Below are 7,878 nucleotides of genomic sequence, written 5' to 3' on the forward strand. Positions count from 1 at the left end.
ATCACTTCCTTATTTTAAACCTCCACTGAGTTTCTCTGTATTCTTAGATAAATTCAAAGCCCATCCTCTCCAGCTTCAGAAATGGCCAGACTCTGCTATGGTACCCCCACCCCAGACCACCCTCAGCTCCTCACAGATTCTTCCTTCCTCTTCCTGTAACTTTGACCCTAATTTCTTACCTTTTCCACCCTTCTCCTTTCACTTAGCTAACTTCTAGTCTTCCTTGGCTTCCAAAACTAGGGTTTTTTTTTTTTATTTCCATAAGAAATTTTGTATCTGTAAGAGTTCCAAACACCTGTGTTTTTCCTTCACAATGTTAGTCAACGCTACTGAAATTGAATGTCATTCCATTTACTACTGAGGGAGAAAAAGTATAGCTGTCTTGTTCTTGTGTATTCCGAAGATAGATAGCACTCAAACGCTTCTAAATCAGTGATTATACTTGGAAGCCCAAAGGAGCAAACTGCTAGCTCTGGACTGAGAGGGGCTCAAAGGATTTGTACAGGGGATGAAACCTCTGAGCTGAACTAAGTCTTGAAGAATGCACAGAAGTTTGGGGCGGGGGAAGACTGAGTAGAATTTTCTTAGAGTGAACACCCTAAAAGGGCAACAAGACGCCTTCCCTCCTTGCTCATCTGTTGTATTAATACATGCCTGTGAAACATGATGAAAATATTGGTCATGAAGTACACGCATGCATGCACACACACATCATATTTAAATCCTCTTTATTTTGCCCATCTTTTCCTTCTCCATCCATCATACACATCTTTCTATCTGCAAAAGCTCTATCCCTTTTTTGCCTGTGGGCTATATTTTTATTTTACTTTCTAAGTTATGTATATTTTAAGTTTCCTGTGTGAGAGAAACCATACAATTTTTAACCTCCAATGTCTGATTTATTTCCCTTCACATTTATAGTCTCCAGGTAGCTCCATGCATCTACAAATGACTTAAATTTAGCCTCCTTTATGACTGAGTACTATGCTGCTGTGTACATATGCCATGCTTTCTTTATCCCATTTTCTGTTGACTTGGCTATGTTGAGTTGTGCTTCTATAAACTTGAGTATGAATGTATCATGTATGTAACATGTCTTTAGCTCCTTCAAAAGATACCCAGAAGAAGTATAGCTGGCGGGTGAATGGAATTTTTAGCTTTAGTTTTTAAAGAATCTTCAGACTGATTTTCATGGAGGTTGTACTAGTTTACATTCCTGCTACCAATGTAAAAGATTTCCTTTCCCCGTAACTTCCTCAGCATTTGTTGTTTTTGAGTTCGTGATAACAGCCATTCTTTATGGAGTAAGATACAATTGTGATGTTGTTTGGATTAGCTTACTCTAATGATCAAAGATGCTGAACACGTTTTCACGTAAATATTGGCCATTTGTACTTCTAAGTGTCTATCTCAACTGTCCATTTGTGATTGGGTCTTTTATTTGGCGAGATCAATTTTTTTCAGTTCTTTATGTATTATAGTATTAGTCCTGTATCTGAGGAGTAGTTGCCAAATATTTTCCCATTCTGTCAGTTGTCTTTTGACTCCATTGATTGTTTCTTTTGATGTACAGAAGCTTTTAACTTGATATGATCCCCTTTGTTAATTGTTATGTTATTTATTGTGCAATTTGGCTTCTGCTCAGAAAGTCTTGGTCTGAGTCTAGGTCTTCAGAACCTTGGCTATTTTATCTTCCAGTAGATTAAGTGTTTGTATGTGTAGGTCTTTGATCCATTTGTATTTTTAATGCAGGCTGAGATAGAGGGGTGTAGCTTGATCTAATCATGTGGACAACCATGTAGCAGTATCAGTAGCATTTATTAAAACTGTCTTTTCTCCAACACATGTTTGTGGGTCCTTTGTCAAAGATCAGACAGCTAAGGCGTCTCGGGTTGTCTCCGCATCCTCTGTCTGTTCCACTGATCTACACCTCTGCTTTTGTGCAAGCACCACACTTTATTATCACTGTAACTTTATAAGTTGAAAGCCAAGATTGTGATGCCTCTTTTTAGATTAATGTTATCGAGAAAGAAGTAGCAATGAGACAGTTTCAAAACAGGTTAGTAGGACAGTTACAATAACTAATACATTGCATACTGTTGTCTTTGTAGTAGTTATTCATAGTACAACATGCAGACATGATATCTTGTCTAAACACTACTAGTTCAAAACTTTTTTTTAAATGATGTCTCTTTGCTTTTTGTTAAGTTTTTATTAGTTCATGCTTGCAGTGCATAATAATTGCACTCATCCTGGGCAGTTGGTTGATGCACACAGCAACCTTAACTCCCTACACGGCTCCTTCCCCTCCCCTCTCCCTTCTCCTCTATCCCACCTCCCCCACTGAGCAGGACTCAGGCTTTCCTGGAAAGTTACCCTCCACCCAGCAACTCTGGCAAGCCATACCAACAGTCCTGCCCGCAGAACAGTGAAAGTGTTCCTATCTAGGAAGTACTCTGAGACTGGAAAAAAAAACAAAAACAAAAACAAAAACACCAAAAAACCTGTAGAGACCAAGCTGGGAACAAGAATGGAAATTAAGAGTAGCCCACTGCCAAGCTTACCTGGGAAATGGAGAGGTAATGCGCTAGGCGACGGCTGAGACTCAAGCATCACAGACGGAAATTTATCCTTTCCCGTTGCAGAACCTGGACGTTCGCTACATCCTCGCAACATCAGCCCCCTTTCTAAGGAGCATGGCATCAAGAACCAAACCAACGTAGGAATTATTGAGTTGTGGTCTGAAACTAATAAGGTTTTATAAACACAAGCTATCTCTTTTCTAAGTTCTAGTAAATCTACAATAACAAAAACTCCATTCTTTGCTTAGCAAACAGGCTTTTAACACGGTGAAATGTTGCCATCTAGAGGCCAATAGCTTGTACTGCAGCAAGTCACCCCTAAACTTGATCACACAATCCTAGCATCACACAGGTCCAGAAGCAATGTGGAGGAACGTGAGAAGCTTTAGCACTTTTGGTCCCCTCTGAGCTAACAATGTTCCCTTTCAGACATGTCGCCAAAGGAATTTATTCTCCAACGGGAGTCTAAAATCATCAGAAGGGCCGGCCAAATGGCTCAGCGGATTAAAGCCCCTGCAAGCAGGGTCAGGGGTCAGGGGTTCAATCCCCAGGCTTGCTGTGCAAGCCCCACCCCTGGGGCATTCTGAGACAGCAATTGAGAGTGGGCATAGTGGCATGCGCCTGTAATCCCAGCTCTTGGGAGGTTGTAAACAGACGGGTCACTATGAGTCCGATCTAGTAGTGAGACCCTGAACATCCTGTAGACCCCTAAAAAACAAAAACAAAAAAAGAGCATCAGGAATCATTAGATACAACAGGTCTCTAAATTCTAGTTTGTGAAATAATGGCATCGAGACTAAGTAACAGATGCATAGAATGATTTACATATTTCTTGTCAAAAGGAAGTTGATTTTAGGGAAAAAAAAAAAAAAAGAAGAAGAAGAAGAAGAAGAAGAAGAAGAATGACCAACAATTGGGATTTGTTAAATAAATTGTAGACCTTTTACAATCAATAAAAATAATACTATAGAAAAATATTTAATGGCTTAAAATATTTTCACAATATACATAAGTATTTGTATATGCAAATAGTGGGGGGGACATGTGTGTAAAACGTAGGTTTACAAAAAAGAAACAAAACAGTCTATTCAGTATCACTCTCCTTTGCAGAGGAAGAGAGAACATTATCTACAGCAAAATGCACATTATTTTTTTCTCTCCTTTTCAAATTTTCTATGACTATCAATATCACCACTGAGTTACTGGTGTTTTTCTGGTAGAAACAACAGCAGTAATATGCCAGAATTTATAAGTTTATAAAAGTTTCACTCTCAGAGCACTTAGCCACACCCAAAATGATACTTTAGTGGGGAGAATTTGATTTTGATAGTCAGTGAGAACATCCACATACCCGGGCACGCACAAATACACCCCTGTATTCATGGGTCTGCATGATACACACAGATGTCTACACCCAAGGCACACTTACACCATATACCTATATGTACATACGCACATGTATGCACACACCCACGTGAGCACATGTGCACACACACACACACCAAAGCAGTTCCAGATCCTCACATAGTGACAAGACAGGCCGAGACCCCAGTGGTTACAGCAGGAAAGGGCTCTGTCTCAGCCTGGGCAGTTGCTCCAGATGCAGTTCTTTCAAGACCTGGGAATGGTTGATACAGCCAAGCCTCCCGGTGGCCGCATTTCTGACTCCTGCAGGCAACCTCCCAGCAGTGTGCTCCTGCCGGTTTTTTCCCGGTTGCACAGACCTCTCGCCCCTTCCAAGTCCATGAGAACTCTCTCCTTCATACAGCTATTTGAAAACTTGTCCACCGTTTTAGGCCACCGAATATCTGCAGTGGAGGCATGTTTTCCTTCTCTATGCAGACATGATGGCTTGTGGACAGCTAGAGGAAACTGCTGTGGTAGTCCCAGACCTGTGGTGCTGACATGCACCACCAGCAGCCATGCCACACCACCCAGAGGGACTGGCTTGTGACAAGGAGGCCTTTCCCACATCACACCAGAGTATATGCCAGAGGCGCGTGGAGCCAAGGCATGGGTTTGTTATGGTTTATGTACAGGTGTCTCCCCAAAGCCTCATGCAGTCATGGGGCGGCTTCTGGAGTTTGTGATTGATTACTGTGGGTGTGGGTGCTGCACAGGCCCTGGGGCAGGCAATTTGCATTATAATGTAAGGAGGGGAGAGAGGCTGGCCAGCTGCCTGAGCTGCTGCCACCCCTTTGCTCTCTGCTCTTTTTTTTTTTTTTTTCCATAATTTTATTGAGAAATAAACAGCAATGAGACAGTTTCAAATCAAATTGGTAGGACAGTTCCAATAATTAACACATTGCATACTGCCTTCCTAGTGGTTGTTTGTTGTACAAGATACAGAAATGATAACCTATTTCCAAACACTATTAGAACAAATCCCTCTATTGCTTGAATTAAGAGAATGTAGCTGTATATCTATCCTAACCATTTTGAATACACAGATGCAAAATGGACACTGATCTGTATCCCCTTTTTTTGTTTAGTGCTCTCTGCCCTTTGCTTCCACAGTGAAAGGCTGCTCTCTGCCATGTGCCAGGCTGCCTTGGAGCCAGCTGAGTATAGACTGAAACCTCCCGTAATTGTGAGCTAAATAAACCTTTCCTTCCCTTATTTTGAGTGTCGGATATTTGTTCCAGCAACAAGAGAAGAGTAACTAAGACAGGGTTGGGTTACACCAGGCCTAAAATCTTGCAGTGGGCGAAGGAAGTAGAATTTGTTAAATTCTTGTTCCCCTTTATTCTTCTCATTGGAAGTCTTGCCCCTTTAGAGAGTATTGTTGTAATCTTTATTACATTTAGTGACATTCCAAATTTACTTTTGAATTCAGAAGTTTGTCAGTCTTCTTTTCATTGACCTGGAATTACTTAACTCATCACCCTGCAACTCAATGTCTAATGAACCTCGACCTTTGCTTTTCTATGGTAGTACATGCCAGGAAATGTTGCTCTCAACTCCCAGCAAAACCAGCACCTAGAATACGCAGCTAAGCTGTCTAATGCTGACTGATGTGACTGGAGGTTGAATTCCTGGCACCCAAGAGAAGATAAAAGTGAGAAAGGATGGCCCCTGGTAGCCCAAACTTTGCCAAGAGCAGAGGCTGCAATAAAGATCAGGTTACTGGTCAAGTTGCCACTTCTTTAAGTGGAATAGAGGCAGTAGGGTATGGAGAGCCCTTCCTGGTTTCCATGTCAGCCTGGGAAGTTAATGTTTATAGTACCACAGATAAGTGATTGGATTACCACCAAGTTAATTCCAATCTAACATATCCAGTGTAACCATGACAAGAAGAAAGACACTAAGGAATATTTGTAGTTTGGGGGAGCCAAGGGGTCCTAAGTCCGGCCATGATGATGGCTATCTGGAACAAAGGCCTCAACCCAAAGCTGAACCAAGGTTTTATACATTTATGAAGCAAGGAGTGGCTTGAGGACCAGTGACTGAGTAGGTGAGTGCTGTGAGCTGGGCTAGGTAGGAAGCCTGCATTCACCTCTGCAATATGCAAAGAGAAGGATATGCAGATAGTAATCAGCATTACACAACTGAGATAGTATCTAATGTTTTGGGGGCCAGTGCTTCAGCTCTGATGTGTAGTCTTTCAAGCCCCAGGAAGTCATAGCCTCTCTCTCAAGGCTGATCTCAGCCAACAGCGTGGAGCATGGGCTTTTTGTGTGTCCATCTTGACCCGGTTCACACTAGAGAGCAGCAAGGGGCTTTGGAGAAAAGACTCCTGCCCTCCTCAAAGTGTACCACCAGCACCTTGACTAGACCTATACGCTTTGCATAACTCCAGTTGAAGGGATAAGGAAAAGTCCTAGCCAACTCTGTACCTATCAAAACATGGAAATAGGGTTGGGCTCAGCCAAATTGAAGACAACTGCACCTTTTTTTTAAGGAGAATCACCCAGGTGGTCCTCCATGGTAAGGAATATTTTAAAGGCTTTTTAAATCTTTAAATATTTTGTAAAGATAATGTTAAAAGGTCACAGTATCTGCCACTGCTATAATGTCACAGTCATCAAAAATTGCACATCAAATCGACACACATTAATTAACTGGCCCTACTTGTTTATTTAACAATATGTATTAGACGCTTACCTCCAACAAGGCTTTCCGCTTGGCACTGAAGGACAGAACAGACATTATCCCTGGGGTCATGATGTGTATGGTTAGTAAGGGAAATGGCCTACTGAAGGAGTGATCATAGGTACAATATACCTGATGCCAGGACCTTGCTCTTGTAACAGGATTTATACCTGGTGGCTCATCCAGGCAGCCATGAACTTTGGTTTGAGCTTACAGAGACATCCTGCTGGGATACACGCTGGGAACAGGAACTACAGGAAGAAAGCCTGCATCAAGACAGAGAGAAAAACTGGCACCCAGGGGGCTTTTGCTATCCCATTGCTTTTCCATGAAACCAGCTATAATTCTGGAACTTTGTTGTCTCTTCTGCCAGTATTCTCCCAGGTTAGGTGGTGTTTCTGCTTCTGTCGCCTGAAAATGTCCACATTATTGGATGAAGCAGGATTATTATATTTCATCTTTCCCTTTAAATAAATACTCCCAACTTAAAGGAAGGAAGATTCAGTTTAGCCTATGGTTTGGGAAAACTCAGTCTATAGTAACTGGCTCCCAAGCAAAAGCTTCATGATAGAAGATAGAGCAACATTTTTAGTTCTTGGCTGCTAGGAAGCAGAGCAAGGGAACATTATTAGCAAGAAAGGGGCCAGGGCCCAGATATGGACCCCAGGGCCATACTTTCAAGACCCACACAGGCACACCGAGGAGGGGCTGCACCAATCCTGGGTGCGGAAGCCCCACTCTAACTGCTACACATACCACAAGGACATAACGGTCACCACACAGGGCTTCCCTGAAGAAATGTCCTGTAAACAGTGATGCCTAGACATTCCCCAGACTGCAGGGACAAATGATCCCCAAAGAGGAATTGTCACACAAAGAGATTTATAAGCAAAAAGAGCAAAAATAGGGAGATGTTATTTGTCACATGTTAAGTAGTACAGGCAGCTGTGGTTATTACTTGTCACATGTTATGCACTGCTTGTGTGGCTATTGTTTAACCCCATTGCTATTAAGAAGTAATCACTGTGCGAGTCCCTCACTGTCAGATGAAAAACTGATACAAAACCCCATCCTGCTTAATGAGAAGTCATGAAGACGGGTAGTAAATAAGGAGAAGAAAAGGCAAACAGAAATCAGACGCAATCAGACAAGCACTTATTCCGCTGAGCTATCTCCCTGGTCCCTTAATAAATGAATTTTTAAA

This window comes from Octodon degus, unplaced genomic scaffold (genome assembly GCF_000260255.1).
Source record: "Octodon degus isolate 3935 unplaced genomic scaffold, OctDeg1.0 scaffold00007, whole genome shotgun sequence".
Taxonomy (NCBI): Eukaryota; Metazoa; Chordata; class Mammalia; order Rodentia; family Octodontidae; genus Octodon; species Octodon degus.